The sequence below is a fragment of the Macrotis lagotis genome, chromosome 5, assembly GCF_037893015.1.
Source record: "Macrotis lagotis isolate mMagLag1 chromosome 5, bilby.v1.9.chrom.fasta, whole genome shotgun sequence".
In the NCBI taxonomy this organism is placed as follows: Eukaryota; Metazoa; Chordata; class Mammalia; order Peramelemorphia; family Peramelidae; genus Macrotis; species Macrotis lagotis.
The window spans coordinates 83,374,307-83,392,486 of NC_133662.1; the positions used below are offsets into that span (position 1 = coordinate 83,374,307).

General features: G+C 34.3%; 1 protein-coding gene across 5 annotated transcripts in view; it reads right to left on the reverse strand.

Moving 5' to 3' along the window:
* The window catches only part of BACH2 (BTB domain and CNC homolog 2), a 408,794-nt gene that overhangs the window by 361,375 nt on the left and 29,239 nt on the right, over positions 1 to 18,180 (reverse strand). For 3 of the 5 annotated variants that reach the window (XM_074187167.1, XM_074187168.1, XM_074187166.1), the window contains one exon: positions 1 to 18,180. This exon is cut by the window's left edge; it is cut by the window's right edge. The exons of the other annotated variants lie outside the window; for them this stretch is intronic. The gene's annotated coding sequence lies outside the window, so the exon portion shown is untranslated. 5 annotated transcript variants of the gene reach the window in all.

The following is an 18,180-nucleotide window of genomic DNA, read 5'->3' on the forward strand; positions in this document are numbered from 1 at the left end:
TGATTATATCAGGTTAGAGAATTCCCAGAGTGAGAACACCCTCCCTCATGAAGATGCAACTTCTCTGTGACTTGGTAGTCAAGTCTAAGAACATTAAGAACCTTAGGAGGTTAAGAACCTTAAGCTATAAGGCAGGTTCTATTATTATGCCAGTTTTGCAGATGTAGAAACTGAAGCCAAGATAACATTTCAACTTAGATCTTCCTGTCTCTGTGTTCCATAAAATCATGTCAAAAGCAGTCTGAAAATTACTCCAAGAAGTTCCATTACATGTGGAAGTTGGGAACACCAACAATTTGACAAATACAAGCTGAGAAAGTAAACATATTCCTACTCCTGGTAATAAATCAAGTACCTAAATTATGATATAGTCCCAAATCTAGAAAAACATCATGGTTTCTAATCTTTTGTTCACCTAACCAAAAAAGGTCTACCTTTGAAACCACCCTTATTACAGGAAAAAGCTGTCATACAGCTTATGACATATTCCAGAAGTCAAAACTTCTTGCTGTTATTTAGGAAGGTTACTTAAATAAAATAAAATTTGGAAAAACAACCAAATGCTCATGAGATATTGTTAAAATACAATTCCTAAAAAGAAAATCTAAATACCTTTTGCAACATTAAGTAATAATAAAGTCTTACAAGGTTTTCCAACACCAATAAAAGGAAAAAAATGCAAATAAAAATATCACAGGTTAAAAAATAATACATTTTTAGGTGGTAAAATTATGAGAGATTCCACATCCTCCAGAGAGCTCTGAACTTGAGTTAAATAACCTGGGTTCAAGTTTTATCTCTGATTCTTACTTTACTAATTGTATAATACTGGGAAAATCAGCTTCCTTACTACTAATATAGAAAGGGGGGGGCTTGTATTATCTATTTCACAGAGTTTTTGTGAGGATCAAATGAAATAACTATTAGCTATTATCAGATAACAGAATTAGAGATGGAAGGAAGGGACCTTAGAGACCATCTAGTTCAACCCCCCTTGTTTTACAAATGAGGAAACTGAGGCCCTGCAAAGTGAACTGACTTTCCCTAGACCACACAGATAACCATGTGTGGCAGAACTGGGATTCTGAATCTAGATCCCACCCTAAATTGAGCACTCTTTCCTCTATACTACATCCTGAAGCCTTCCATTCTTGTCATTTTCATCAAAGAGAAACATTTCCTCCTCCTTATCCCACTTTTAACCTCCCCCCCCCCTTCAAGACAAGACATTTCTAGCTGAGGAGGCTCTTTACAAAGATGAAAAATGAGCTGATAGTAATTTTCAATGGAAAGAACGCATCCCACTGATGGAGATAAATGGTGATAAATGTCCCAAGTCTCTGATTTCTGAAAGAAAGGAAAACATGAATCATGTGCACCCTACCCTAATGGAAAAGTAGGTTTGATGAGTTAATATGATTAAAGAATCAAGAGTATTTCATACTAATGCCAGCCCTGCCCAAGAGGATGCTTAGAAGTACTAGTTACCTTCTCTGCCTCAATTGCCCTTCTACAAAGAGAAAATACAATTGTGCCTATAAATCTAAAATTCAAAAAGCAGATAGTTTGGGGTACAGGAATATCTTCTCTGTAACTTTTGTTCTCAAACTTCTATCTTGCCTCAGATAATCTTGGAACCTTTAACTCATTCACTGTTCAAAGCACAGTAATTTATCACAGTACATTATGCCTATTTTTTAACTAATGAGAAAATTGATGTTCATAAAGATTAAGTGATTTGTCCTACATTAACCAGTGCCTATGTGAATAAAAAAACATGGACCAGGTCTTGTGATTCTCTCCAAATCAACCTTAGTTGCTGTTCTCTAAGTAGTCATCACCTTTGCATTTAGCGGAAGTCAATTTAGGAAAAAAAACTGAAACAATTTTTTCCAAGGACCTAACTTCTCTAAAAAGTGGTGCAGTTAATTTTAAACAACAACCTAAAGATAGTACCAAGGAGATAAATAAATGTGCATATTCCCACAAATGTCTGTGTGTGACATGTGTATACACATACACACACACACACACAATAAGAATGAAAGAGGGACAGAGTCAAAAAGACATGTTCAGATCTTGCCTCTGACAATTGCTAGCTGTGTGATCTTAGTTAATTTTATAATCTTTCTGAGCTTTGATTTCTTCATCTTGCAAAATAGGAATAACAGTATCTACTCATAAGACTATGATGAGGACCAGAAAGAGAATCAGTCAAATATTTTTCAATCTTAAAACAATATAAATATGAGCTCTTATTACAAAAAGTTTTTTTTTTTTTATTGGTGTTCCAAATATGTTTTCAGTCTGAATTGGTCACACTGAGATGGCTCCGTTTCCACTGGACTGATACATAACTCTGGAGCCAGAGAAGGAGTTTTGATAGCAAGCTCCTTTTGTTTTTGTTTTTTGGTGGGTTTTTTTGGGTCTTTTTAGGTTTTTGCAAGGCAATGGGGTTAAGTGGCTTGCCCAAGGCCACACAGCTAGGTAATTATTAAGTGTCTAACGTTGGTTTTAAACTCAGGTACTCCTGGCCCCAAGGATCAGTGTTCTATCCACTGCGCCACCTGGCTGCCCCAACAAGCTCCTTTTGGATGATATCTTTCTTCCACTGCCAAGCTCTTGTCAATCTCTTAGCCTTTGTTCCTGGTGCCATTTCTAGGCTCTTTGTTTGCATAAAATGTATATTCCAGATGATTATTTAAAAAAAAACCCCAAGTCACAGTCCAAAAATTCAAAGCCCTTATTCATAGAGTAACATCAACCTAGGGAGGTCTCTAATATGATGAAATACAGACAGCTCTGTGCCTTTCAACATTTTCAGCAATGACTGGAATGAAGATTTAAAAAGTAAAATAAGCAAAATGCAAATGACACAAATATCAATCCACTAAGTGATAGAATCAAAATTTATAAATACCCCAACAGGTCAATGTGAGTCCAAATAGTGTTCATCAAGTTTCAGAATATCAAAGTATCTCCCTAACATATGAGAAGCAGCATGGTATGATGGAAAGGGTAATGGATTTCTAGTCGGAGAATTTGGTTTCAAATTCCAGCTGTGGCATTCATTACTTTGGGTAACATCAATTAACTCCTATGGGCTTTACCTATAAAATGGGGTGACAAAGGGGAAAAATGGAACTAGACAGTCTCTATGGTACCTTCCAAAACTAGATCCTACAGTATTATAGATTAAGTCCAATATAAAGGTTTTTTAAAAAAAACTCTAGATCTTGGGGAAATTTCAAAGATTTATTTATTAAGTTATAAATCTAAGTTTATAGACAAGCTATAAAACCCATGAAATCAAATACTTGACTTACTGACAAATACAAAATATATGTGCATTGTAAATAAAATGCTTTGATGATGGTTAATTCTATAATATCTACAATAAAAGATTCTAATATTAATAAGTAAAAAAAAGATTATGTTCCCTTTTACTGCCCCATGTCACTGTCCTTCTTTTACTCTTTATTTCTCTTTTAAAGAAGCTGAACCTCAATTAGGCTTTTTCAGTCTAATCTGCTTATTGGCCCTTGACTATATTCCTCCTAAAAATTAAACTATAAACTGCTTTGAACTGCCACTTTCTGAGTAATAATATTATATTTCTAAAAATGAATTTTATAAAAAATAGATGGTTTAGTTTCTTCTGAAACAAAGACATTACTGCAACTGTAAATATTTTTAGCTCTTAGTACTTTTCATCCAGAAGCTTGGCTGAGAATAATACAGAAACATTTAAAAATAGCCACCCAGAATTCTAAAAGCCATTAAATATTTTAGCACATACCCAGCACCTGCCTGACTCTTCTTAATCAACAGTATTTGCTAGTCATATAAAAAAGGAAAATGTTTTCCCCTTAAAAATCAAATGCTTCTTTGGTGGCTTTTGTGCTAGGGTGAACTCTGTCTCCCTAACTCAGTAGAAAGCACCTGGACTGGGATAAAGGTATCTAATGAAGATGCCAATTTCTTCTTGGTACAATAAATCACATAGGACATCCACCAGATATGGGCTTCTGCAATAATTGCTAGCATTTTAACTGCATGGTTGTTTTGAGGGAGAGGGAGAGAGAACAAAAGAAAGCCTACTCTTTAAAAGTTAGGAAAATTGATTTGCCAAAAGTGTTCATTAAGTGGGATAAAGTCATTGAGCATACATTTTGCTTTCTTGTATGAATATTTATGACAGAGGTTATGCTTTTAGAGAGAGATAGTGTGTTACAATGGGAATATCAATATCTTCCTGAATAGAGTCAAAGACTACTTCCAATGACCAGTTCCAAATCCATGAATTAAAAATCAGGATGCATAAATTGTTTGGATGTATAAACTGCATAATGGATGAAGAAAGCAGAACCTTAAATCAGGAAAGTCTGAATTCAAATTCTGCCTCAGACACTTACTAGATGTGAAACCCTAGGCAAGTCATTTTAATCTCTGCTCTGCTTTGCTAATCTGTAAAACAGGGATAATAATAGTACCTATCTTAGAGAATTATACGTATCAAATAAGATACAATGTATAAAGTATTTTATAAAGTATTATATAAAATGCTAATTATTGATTTTTAAGGATTTCAACCAATTGACAGACTGGAAAAAATCTGACATAAAATTTGTTATAGTCAACTATAAACTCACAGTCACAAATTTTAGGGCTTACGGGATTAGTATTAGGCCCTGGACATAGGTTTAAAAATTTTGTTATCAGCACAAGAATTAAAAGAGTTGGTTCACTTGAAGAATCCAAGATTTTCAAACACTTACAGACTTATTGTAAAGCAATAGTGTAAGTAAAGCTGCAGCCACAAAAGTTTAGAATGCATTAATAGAAGATTAGAAGCATCATGATAAAAACAAAAACCAAACTTGAGTGAATAGACCAAATATGGAATATTACCTTTGGGTCTGCTCTTTCCATTTTCAGAGGAATACTGACAAACTTTAGAGTATCTGGTTGGAAAAGGATCACTGTTATGACTGAATTTAAGAAATGATTTTAATTTAATAATTAATCAAATATAATTTAAGAAACTAAGAATGTTTAATATGGGAGACAGAAGACTCAGGGTAAGTATGATAGCTATCTTCAAGAAGAGAGAGTATGTTTCCAAAGGGCTGAAAGACAGCAAGGAGAGAGATTTAGACTGGATATAAAGAAAAGATGTTCTAACATTAGAAGTATTCAAAAATGAAATAAGGAGGCCTTAAGAAGTAGTGAGCTCCCTGTCACTGAAACTCTTCAAGCAGAAACCAGATGGACACCTGACAGGGAGGTTTTCCCTGCACTGGGTAGGAGGCTGACCTAAATGAAAAGACTGCTTCCCATGCTGAGATCCCACAATTCTCTTTAAAAGAACAAAGTGCTGTCTTGATCTCCATTTACATAGGCCTGGAGTTAAATAAATAATTTTTTTCATCAGCTTCAATGGTTAAAAGTTTTTAATTCAGTTTAATTCCAGGGTTTAGAACTTATGCAAGAGAAGATGCAAAGTTGGAAAAACAAAATTAAAAAAGTACATAGTCACCTAGCTGTGTGGCCTTGGGCAAGCCACTTAACCCCATTTGCCTTACAAAAACCTAAAAAAAAAAAAGTACATAATCTCTTACATTATATCCTGATCATAAGAAGGGAGCTTACATTATACTCTGATCACAAGAAACAAAGACAGAAAGCAATCATATACAATATTGCATGAAAAATCCATTAATGAGGTACAAGAATTGATAAGCAATTTCTAAGGTCCAAAAGGAAAACAGGAAGGCTCAGGAAAAAAATGAGAGACATCATAAAACTCATATAGTTGAAGTCATGAGATAAACAAAAATAAAAAGAGTAAAGCATAGAACTCCAGGGAAGCTTAAAAAATTAAAAGAAATAGATAAGGACTATGTGAATGAGTCAGAGAAGAAAAGCCAAGAGACTGTGCTGTATCAGAAGTCAAAAAAGAAACAAATATCCCATAAAAAGTTTGTAATAGTTGTCTAGAAGTTTTGTTACCCAGATTTTTTGTTCTCTAGTCTTTAATATTAAAGATGGCAAGAATAAAGTATAAATGTGTAACATTTATTAGCTGTACCACACTTCTGAGCTTCAATATATTGCCCTGTATACCATTTAATATTTTCCCAAGTTAAGACTGTAGGTTCCTTGAAAGTAGGGGTCATGGGGCAGCTACATGGCACAGTGGATAGAGCACCAGCCCTGAAGTCAGGAGTACCTGAGTTCAAGTCCAGCCTCAGACACTTAATAATTACCTAGCTGTGTGGCCTTGGGCAAGCCACTTAACCCCATTGCCTTGCAAAAAAGTTAAAAAAAAAAAGGGGTCACATAACAATACATTTCTTCAGGATTCCTTCGCAAAGGAAACTGATACAGTAAAGTACATTATAGCTATATGAAAAATATATGTTGAAATGAACACTTAATTTGATTCTAACTCAAGAAATGAACCTTTGACAAAACAGAAGTGGAAAAATATTTGAAAAAAAAAAACCTTTGAGGAAAAATATCAGTACCAAGCTGATTATCAAATAAATTTCCAGGAAGTCTCTTATGAGTAGCCTCAGACCACATTAATTCAATGTTCAAAAACTTTCTGTGTTTCCCTTCCTTGAAGATAAAATACCAACTCCTCTGACACATTTCTAGGCTGATCATACCTTACTACACATATCAATTATATTCCCAGCAAAATGGGAATTGCTATTTCCTCTACTCTACAACATCCCATCTTCCAGCACCATGCCTTTACACAGGCTTATTCCCGAGTTTGGAATAGTCTCTCTCCTCTCCTCTCTAACCAACCCATTACTTCCTTTAAAGTATAGCTCAGGTGCTTATTTCCTACATGAAACCTTTCTTAATTTCTCCAGTTTTTGATAGTACCTATCTGTCTAATTTATTTGGTTGTTACTCAATATATACTTTGTGTATATGTATGTATATATATATTAATTATACAGAAACATATATACATGTATATATATGAACACAGATTGAATATATATATATTCAATCCTCAGCATCTATGCGTATAACTTCAAAGCATTCAAAGTGATTTTATTAGTAACCTCATTTTCACTATTGCTTCAATTTTCTCATCTGTAAAATGATAGAGTGGATGGCCTCTGAAGTCCTTGATATCTGTAATCCTATGATTCTACTGAGTATTGGGAACTTGTTTAAAGGCACACCACTCCAAATCCACCACTCTTTCTGGGGTGCCATGACTGACTCTAATAAGCAGCAAAAGAGAAGGAGGAAAGTGGTATGAGACAGAAACACAGATGATGGATTTGGAATTTTTTTTTTGCATACAATTCAATGGGCTTTGTTAGGACTGGCCTATCCAAATATGGCTGTAGAGAGAGATGAGAAGGAGCCAGAGTCATAGACTGAACTCATATAAGAGCAACAGTAGAGGGAAATGGAATAGATAAAGGGATTAGCCATAAGGCAGATTGAGAATACTTTCTCTTCTAGGATCTGGGCAGCTGGGCAGTATCGTGAATAGAGACTAGATCTGGTCTCAGGAAGTTCTGTATTCAAAATCTGATTCAGACCCTATTTAAATAGGTGTGGGACTTTAAGCAAGTCACTTAATCTCTGTTTGCCTTTACCCCCAGCTGTAAAATGAGGATAACAGCACCTATAGTTGCAAAGTTGCTGTGAAGAGCAAATAAAGTAGTAAAAAAAAATTACTCTATGCCATTATTTGAACTATAGTAGGTTCTGTATGCTTGTTGCCTTCCTTTCTCTTTCCCCTGCCAGGGGGAAGGATAAAAAAAAGGTGATGATACTAGCTTAAAAGAATCAAGGAGGGAAACTAAGGGAGCTCACTTTGGATGTCCCTAATATTTTTAACAAAAAGAAGAAGTTTAATTATATTTTCTAAGTGCTAAGGCTAACTCTGAGATTAGGTATCTTTCTGCTCTGGTGAATGTACAAAAGCATAATCTTGGATAATTAAATACATAAAAGTATTTTTATATAATTATTAAAATCTCAAAAATATAGCAGATGTCATATCAAATATATATTAGATAAGATATTGGTAATGTGACTGATAATATTCTTGATGAAGAAACTGCGCAATAAAAAAGAAAAGATACACAGAAACAAAGACATCACTGCCAAATCACTTTAAAATGCTGTTATTGCACAAGCTGCTTTTTAACACAAAGAATTCTTGTTCCAAAGTACCTTTTGTACACAGTTATGCAATATATCTTCATTTTTGTCTTGCTGTTCATAGTCCCTATCAAAATAAACATTTTCAAACATCTATATTCCTTTAAAGGGGTTAAACTGTAGAGTTTTGTAATAAGCTCTAAAAGGTAGACAAAGTTTTTTAAATTAAGTTGACAAATTGCAAATGCTTTAATAGAACTGAATGTTTATTTAACTAAAAAAAATGAATTACTCGGCAAGAAAATCAGGCTGAAATGGCAAAATGTTACCAGGAAAAATGTGGAAATCAATCATGAGCCTGGAAGTGAAGACAATTAAAGAGATTTCAGTTGGGTAAATATCAACATTGCAAAAAAAAAAAAAACCATAAAAAGAAAACAGGGCTATCTAGACAAGAGTTTGTCTCAATTATTTGAAAGTAATTCCCAAAATGGAGAAGCAAAATTGACTTAAAAACACTAGTAAAATATTTAAAGTTGGCTGGTTGGCTAATGGGAATCCTGATTAAACAACCCATAGGTCATTACTGGTAATGAAAAAGCAATCAACCAATAGCAGAGTACCCAGAGTAACTGGCAAGGTGATTGTACATAAGTTTTCACTGAAGAGTCACCCATTTTTGAAGAGTCATATTTGAAGCAAGTTTGTTTTAAAGAATACAGAAAGGACTTAGAAGAGGTGGAACATCTATTTTCATATGTTCAGATAGTGCTAGTCAGACAAGTGCTTTTTGGGCCTTTATTCTACAGAACAATTCTATCTTAGAATTTATTTATTTATTTATTTATTTGTTTGTTTAAGGCAATGGGGTTAAGAGTGACTTGCCCAAGGTCACACAGCTAAGCAATTATTAAGTGTCTGAGGTCACATTTCAACTCAGATCCTCCTGACTCCAGGGCTGGTACTCTATCCACTGCGCCACCTAGCTACCCCTATCTAAGGAATCATTATCCAGTAAATAATTAAAAGGTATGTTAATTAGATCAATGGAACTCTACTTTTCATCCTTATTATTTTTTTTCAATTTAAGGTATTAAAAACAATTAAAACAAGGATGATTTCCATTTTGCTCTACAGTATTTTTATTATGGAACTGTTAATCAATGATTTCTACTTACATATTTCACATCTTACTAATATTCTTAGAAGAAATTAATATCTCTGCTTCCCCAATCCTAATCATAATCTGTCCATAGAAATCCTCTAAAATAGGTATGAAATGCCAAAATATTATACTCTCATTTCACTACTTTTTCTCATCTCCACTTTAAAGATGGGTAAACTCTGCAAACTCTTTGTCCTATTTTCATGTAGATAAAGCACAAGAACATTAGAAGTAAAACAAAAAATAAGAAAGCTCCAAGACATCCCTTTGTTGGTCTCTCATAAATGATATAACTCATTTCCTAAATAGGCCTCAAGTTTATAAAAAATATGCAATAGTATTGGTCATTTGTGATTCAAGAAATCACTATGGACCATTGTGTCATTCTATCATGTGTTATCTTTAAGGTATTTCAGTCTAATTTCCATTGATTTATGGTTAAATAGTAATTATTTCAAAGGCTAGACTTCTTTTTGCCTATTAATGCCATCTTATATTGTTTCATTCATTCATTCATTCATTCATTTATCCAAGAAATTATTAATGACCTACTATCTGCTAGGCACTGTGTGATATATGAAGTTGTGTAATATATAGTTAAGTTTATAATCCAGTAAGGGAGATAAGATAGTTACAAATAACTATAATACAAAGCTATGTGTCACCTGACTGATATAATCAAAATGTTATATGAGTGCAGAAGTAGCAATCATTTCCAATGAATAAAGAATCCACACAGGAAAAATAACAAATGATTTTGGCATGCAGTCATATGGCAGCCCATTGCGTTACTTTATCAGTATAGTGTGTGAGTGTGAGTGAGTGTGTTTGTGTGTGTATAAGAATGACAAGGAAACAGGTCTAGAATAGAATAGGGGAAAAGTATGATAGAAAACATCTGAAAAACAGCAAAATACTTCCAACCATATAATATTTTCTTTGGTGATGCTATATGCTTGCAAATAACAAATATTAATATATCCTTAGACTCAGAGTGACTGACCCAAAGGCCAATAGAACATGGTGATTTTAAGTGGGAGCAGCCCAAAACCATCAAAATGACTTTCATAGAAATGGTACAAAAGATATTTAAAATCCAGAAAAGGATGAACATATGAGAGGAAAGGATAATAAGACAGCTCAAGTGCTACACTTCTATCTAGAAAATATTAAAGACCAAGAGTAAAGGTTCTATCACACTGAATAGCAACTTTGCAATTTTCTGGAGGATTTGGGGAAGCAGAAAGAGAAGAATTAAAAAGGACAAGAATGCATGGAGGAGATTCAGTATGTGCTGGTGATCAGACATAGTTTACCAATGAGGGAAGGCATTTTACTATATTGGAGAAAGAGATAAGATAAGACTTGGGGACTCAAGTAGGATTTTGATGGTTGAAAAGTATATGGGGAAGGGGATAAGTGCAGGGGAGTTGTTTTATTTCAAGAAGAAAGAATAATATGAACAAAAGTCTTCAAGGCAGAAAAGCATCATTGAAGAGTGAAGAATGATTCAGATTTGCTTGATTGCAGAAAAGAGTGATATGGCTTTATGAGATCAGACTGTGGATGACAATGAATATAAGATAATTGATCAGATCTGAAGAAAAACTTGGGAGAAGTAACAAAAATACCATTTTTTTCTCTTAGTTCTTTTATAAATTACTCCAACCCAGAAAGAATCTAAGAAATTTTTTTGGATTGTGGTCTATTTAAAATAGTTGGTATTTATATGGTAACTTGATGTTTGCAAAGCATTTATTAGACCTGTTAATCTCATTATTCCTTACAAAACCCCTATGATGTAGCTGCTATTATTATTATTCCCATTTTTCAGATGAAATAAATGAGACTGAGACTTGCCCAGGGTTACCTACCTATTAAGTATAGAGGCAGGATTGGAACTCAGGACTTCCTGAGCTGAAGTCCACTGTACCACCTGACTGCCTAGCATGAAAAGATCCCAACCCAAAATCAAAGTCAACCACATACAGTATACATATATATGCACACACATATACACACACACATGCATATATACACACAAATATACATATGTTTGTGTATATCAAAGCTGAAAATTCACCTTACACATTTAAATATGTACTTATGAAGGACTAGCATTCTACTTTAAAGTAGGAATATTCAAATATAATACTTAAAAATCTTGTAAAAACTATTCAATAGTTATTCTTTTAAAGGACATCTACACACTTTCGTTAAGTTATATAAAGTTCATAAAACAGTTTCTCTTTCTATTTCCATTTTACAAGATAGCCTTACTGTGAACATTCAGTTTTTATATTCATAATCTTTTGTTTTCATCCCTTGTAATATACTTTTTTAAAAGAGAAAAAAAATTCAGTCAAGTCAATCAACATACATATCATGTCTGTCACTATAGGCAATATTCTATCCCCATAGCGCCCTATATCTTCAAAAAAAGGCACAGAAATAGATGTATTTTCCTTAAATTTTCTCTGGAACAATATGAAGCAATATTCATTTGTGGTTTTGTATTTATATTATATAGACATTGTGTTATCTTATTTTCCTAATTCTGTGTATTTACTCAATCTCAATTCATACAAGTCTTCTCTCCCTTTTCCAAATTCTTAATACTATCATTTCTTATAAGTAATATTCCATTATATTTATGTATCACAACTGTTTAGTGATTCTCCAATAAATGGATATCAATTTGTTTCAGTTCTTTCCTACTCAAAAGTACTGCTCAGATTATTTTGGTATATATCCCCAATTGCTGATGCAACTCAAAAGTAATCATGCATTTATTCTGAATGCATTTTATATACAGATATATGTATTTCTTTCTAAATATGTATATATATACACACACACACATACACACACATGTACATATATACATATAAGTAAATACCTAGCAAACACTTAGGAGATAAATCCTAGTTAATTAGTTGATAGAGTATCTTTCATTTCCTTGTATACTTAGGGTATATACATAGTAGTAGGATCTCTGAGTAAAAGAACATTGGCATTTTAATCACTTTTTAAAAGTATAATTCCAAAATGCAATATTAAAGGCTGAATCAACATATAGCTCCATCACCATTGTATTGGTATATACATCTTCCTGAAGTCCCTCCAATTACTGACAATTTCCATCTTTTGTTATCGTGATCAATTTTCTGCTGCAGACATAATGTTCTAAACATGTTGAAAATAAGGAACAAAAAAACACAGTAATAGATTCATATTTATACAAATGCAATGAACTTTGCAAACTTATGCCTCAATTATTTGTTTCCTTACAGAGCTCCACAAATTAAAAAATAGTATTTCAATGCCAATGTTTATAAATATATATGAACAGGAAACTTAGAAAGAAAAAAACCTCAAATTTTATATAAACAACAAAACTGCAACAAAGTAAAACTCAATATACATCTAATCTCTGTATTAAAGGAATCAACCAAAGAACAGTTAACATTCAAAACCTTGGTCAAACACAAAATTTTGTAGGAAAATGTAAACCCCCTCAAAAACCTACCAGAAAATAATGGGTCAAATAATGTGTTTTTTTAATGAACAAACTCCTATTGCTTTTAAGAAACAATTTTTTGCCTCAATCTCAACATATTGATACATCATGAACTTATTCAGATAGACAGGTTATTATGTTTCTCACTTCAAAGCGACAGGAATCTTTTCTTTTTTACTTTGAAAAATAAATCATCAAACTTCTACTTTTTCTTGATGACAGGGACTGTCTTATTTATCTTTTAAAGTAAAATCCTTCCATTAAGGTATGACTTCATTCTTTGTACTGGTCTATAGTAGGAACTTAATAAACGCTTGTTGATTCATTTATTCAAATCCCATCCAATGCCTAACATAATGCCTTGTTTATAGTAGGTGCTCAAAAGATGTTTGCTCCATGAATGAAAGAATAAGTGAAATGGAAATGAAATCCTGCCTAAAATTGTATTTTCAGGGGGAAATGACAAAGAAAGCTTTCAAGTTATGTAAGTAAATGTTGAATAGGCTAAAGGCATCATAAAACTAGAATAAGAGATGAAACATGTCATATATATTTGAACTTGTCCCGGCTTATTGAGAATTTTGTGTAAAGTTGCCTTACATTTAATATTGAGAATATAACATGCAAAGTCTACTTGAAGGCAAAGATAATTTCTACAATATTGCCAGACAGGCAAAATTATTTCTGAAGGATTGGCAATGTAACTATTTCTACACATATATGAATAATGTGCTGAAACTAAAATAAAATGCCAGGAAAAGTCTCAAAAATGCTTGATCAGACAGTTCATTAATAAAAATCATGTGCTATAAAAACCAAATGCCCCATGTTCTAAATGCAACTTTCTCTAGCAGATTTTGTCTGAAGACTTGCCAACCTTTCTGGATCTGGAACAGGAGGACAATGCAGATCTTGGTTAAAAATATCAAATGGCTACTAAGCTCTGAATATAGATACAAGTTGAAAGAAATTAACTTTTAGTTAAAATCCATCCCTAAAGAGAACCAGAAAGAATTGCCAATGTCTGCCTATCATTTTCCTCTTTGCCCTTTTCCATTTCAATTCCTGTATCAAACCTCATTCTTTATCCTTCTCTCTGAAATTTCCACAGGGTCCATAGAGTAGAAAGGGCAGCTCTGCATTACAGGCACCAGTTTTCAATCAGACAGCTTTGTAAATGGGATTTTTCGACATCATGCATCTAAAACAAATCCTTTTGAGAAGCCACATGCTGCAGTAGTGGCACATCTGCCATTAAAATAAATGTTTTCCTTTCTTCTGCAGATTTAATCTCGATACAGTTTCCATATGCCAAAATTAAGTGTGATATTGCTGTCACTAGTTTGAGCTTGGAGAGAATGATGAAAATGTCCCTATTGGTGTAGTTTACACTTGATGTCAATAAACAGGGAGAGACCCTACCCACTAGTAGTGCTTCTATGGGGTCTTGGCAGACATCCTCCCTTCCACCTATGTCCTGTCCCATTTAGCCTGTCTCAGGGTTAGTGTACTTATTAATGATCTCTAAGAGAGCAATTCCAAGGTGTTGGCTGCTAAGAAGAGTTAGAGTTGGAAAGAAGTGAATAAATCACCCACTTCATTTTACAGACAGAGAAACTGAGGTTGAGAGAGGTAAAGAGGCAATGATCATAGTTAGTAGGTGACAGGGCTGGGATTCAAACCCAGGTCTTCAAACTCCAAATCCAGTATTTATGGGATGAGATGACAGCAAAGTAATCAACTAACCAATCAATCAACAAACATTTATTACGCATCTATTCAGCATTAGGTGTGCTATAATATGGAAGTACAAAGCAAAATAGCTCCTCCTTAGCTCAATGGAGGGGACATATCAATGAAGATGACAAGTGCATCTATAGATATACACAGGATTTTTTTCTATATATCAGAACAAGGGAACTAGCAGCTGGGGGTGGGAGACCAAGAGGTCTCCTGAAGAAGGTGCAAACTGAAGCTTGAAGAAACCAGGGTTCCAAGAGTTTAGAGACAAGAAGATGATGTTCATCCTTCACTCTCATAGAAGACCATATCAGGGGAGGTTATGCCAAGCACACGAATTAGATTTGAGTGAAGGGATGCTGTGCTAAGTAATCAGTCTCACTTTCTCCTCCAGAGCAATCTGGGTCGCATCCATTAAACAAGACGACTGGAGATGGCCCTGGATGCGAGGCAATCAGGGTTAAATGACTTGCCCAAAATCATCCAACTAGTGTCAAGTGTCTTACTCAGGCTGGAATCAAATTTCCATCCTCCTGCCTCCAAGGTCAGTGCTATCCACTGCTCTACTTAGCATTAGGGTCTACCAGCACAAAGGTAGGGTGAGAGCTGGATAAAGAAGGTCAAGCATGGCTAGACCTCAGAGTACATGGAAAGGAGTAATGAATGAGTAAGAAGACTGTAAAGGTAGCAAGCATCTGGGTTGTGAAGAGTTGCTTTAATGCAAAATATTAGTGCTAAAATAAATGTTATCCAAGGAACTATGACAGTTGAACAGGCATTTACAGACATTAATCTCAGTAAAGTGGTTTTCTTTTTTTAGTCCTCATAATAGGCCTGATATGGTGAGAAAAACAGATCATAGCTCTACTTTTATTTTTGAAAGAATGTGGATGACCTTACTATCTTTTTAAAATAACTCTTAATTATATTATTGGCACATATGACAAGAAAGCATTTGAGGAATTTCCTGGTGTCTGGGGAAAAGTCTGGTTGATCAACTTCATTTCTATAAATGTGCTTGTTATATGCTACGCAAAAGGTAGCAAGAGAATGATTTCCTACTTCCCTATATGTTACACAACTACTTTCAAGATCAACAATCAATACAACAAATATTTATTAAGCCCCTGAGATGTTCCAGAGATGTCAGTTGCTATGAACATAAAGACGAAAGCAAAATTGCCCTTGCCCTCAAGGAGCTTGTCTTTTCCTGGGAAGACACAACATATACTGAGATAAGTAAATTTAAGGCAATTTTGAGAAGAGGCAATGATAACAAAATTAAGGGGACCAAGAAAGACTTCCTGGAATCTAAAGATTATTCTAGCAACAGTAATACTTCCAGGATAATCACTTCAAAGGGACAAATATAGATATGTTTCTTGTCCACACCAGTTTATATTTAGAAAATAGAATATATGATCTAAAGAAATTTTTTTGCTCAGTTTGTCTTAACATACTAATAAATTCCCACCTTGCATTTTGAGATCTTGGCAAAAAAAGAAATGTAAATCTTTCAGTTAATATGGCCACCAATAACATCCACAAAGTTAAAAAAAAAGTTTTACTAACCTTCATTTAGGACATTGTTATTTACAAAGCATTTAATATACATTATTTCATCTGGTCTCCAAAATTATCCCATTATACAGAAAATTCAAAAATTCTTATCCCAATTTTATACAAGCTCTCTGACATATAGTCCATCTAATTCCCACTCACTCTGATGAGTCAGATCCTCAGACTTGGCTACTACATCTTCTCAGGGTTCAAGGAGTACCTCTGAGGGTTTAGGGGGTTTATTTACTAGTGAAATACATCACAATTTTCATTGGTGTGCTTCACCTCCAATATTATCAATTGAGAGTCAATCATCAAGTCCTAAGCAATTTTTAGAAAGGAACATTTATTAAGGTGGCGCAACATGAACAGTTAAAACAAAATACCCCCTTAAAAAGACTGGGATGAATTTAATCTACCAAGGGAAAGCTTAGACAGCATATGTGGCAAAGTCAGGTGGGGATAATCAAGTTCCTAGGTGCTCAAAGGTATTTTAAATGCCCCTTTAAGAAGATACCAAAAAAGTTTGCCTCAGTGTGGCTTCTTTCCTGAGCTCCTTGTGGAACCATGAATCTAGGCATGGTCTGAACGGAAAGACTTGTCAACTGAGCTAGGATGCCAATTAGGTCACCAGTGATTAAGTCCCAAAATCTAAATCCTTTTCTCCTCTAGTCAAATGAATTTGGAGAGGGGGGGCAAGAAGAGGGCATGAGGAGAAACCTTAACAGAGGTCAAAGCTGAAGCACCCACTCCCTGATCTTCCTCTCTTCCCTTCCCCTCCTCCCCACATCAAGCAGTTCCTATTTAAGAGTTTTACTGAAAGGCTGTAGTTTCTTAAATTTCTGGAAAATTTTCAACTTTTTTTTGTTAAAGAAATCAAGTTTAAGTTACTTGCCCAGGGTCTGACAGCTAGTGTCAAATGTCTGGGGCTGCATTTGAACTCAGGTCCTCCTGACTACTTCCCGGCATCACATAGTTAGTAAGTTTCTGAGGCTTCATTTGAACTCAGGTCTTCCTGACTTCAGACCCAGTGCTGTCTTTTAAGCCCTCTGAGGTTAAAAAAAAAAATAGTATTTAACATAACTAGTTGATTCTAGGGGCTAGTGAATGGAAGATCTTTTCTCCGTGGAGAAAGTCACCCCAATATATTAGATATAATTAGAGTTCTCTTCCCTGTCAATTGATTAGTTTAATTCCATTCAATGTAAAGGAATACAACAAGGGTTCATTAAGCTTGAAAGCATACTATCCTCTGAATGGAAACCAGGATAGTAAAGGACTTCAAATTTATGTTATATGAGGAATGGCTGAAAAAAAATGGGGCTTATTAATGACTAATATGGAAATATGTTTAAGAGACGTGTATAACCTGTATCATATTAATCGCTGTTAAGGGGAGGAGGGAGGGAAGAGAGGGAGAGAGGGAGAGAGAAAATGTGGAACTCAAAATCTTACAAAAAAAAAGAATGTTTAAAACTATCTCTGTATAGTTGAAGAAATAAATTAATTAACACTAAAAAAGAAAGGAAATTATTTACACTGAATAAGAGAAGATTCAGGTTGAATATGATAGGTGTCAGGGCGGCTAGGTGGCGCAGTGGATAAAGCACTGAGTCAGGAGTGCCTGGGTTCAAATCCAGCCTCAGACTCTTAATAATTACCTAGCTGTGTGGCCTTGGGCAAGCCACTTAACCCCATTTGCCTTGCAAAAAAAAAAACCTAAAATAAAAAAAAAAGAATATGATAGCTGTCATGTGGAAGAAGGATTAGATTTATTTAGTCCCAGAAGATGGGAGAAGGAACTGTTGGGAGGTAAATTTAGACTCAATATAAAGAGAAACTTCCTCACAATTTTGTTGTTTAAATGTTTTTCATTTGTGTCTGACATTTCAAGACCCCATTTAGGGTTTTCTTGGTAGAAATACTGGAGGGGTTCATCATTTACCTCTCCAAATCATTTTAACAATGAGGAAACTAAGGCAAACCCTTGTTTGTATGAATCTTTCTGACTCCAGGACTGGTACTTGGTGCATTGTGTAATTCTCTTAAT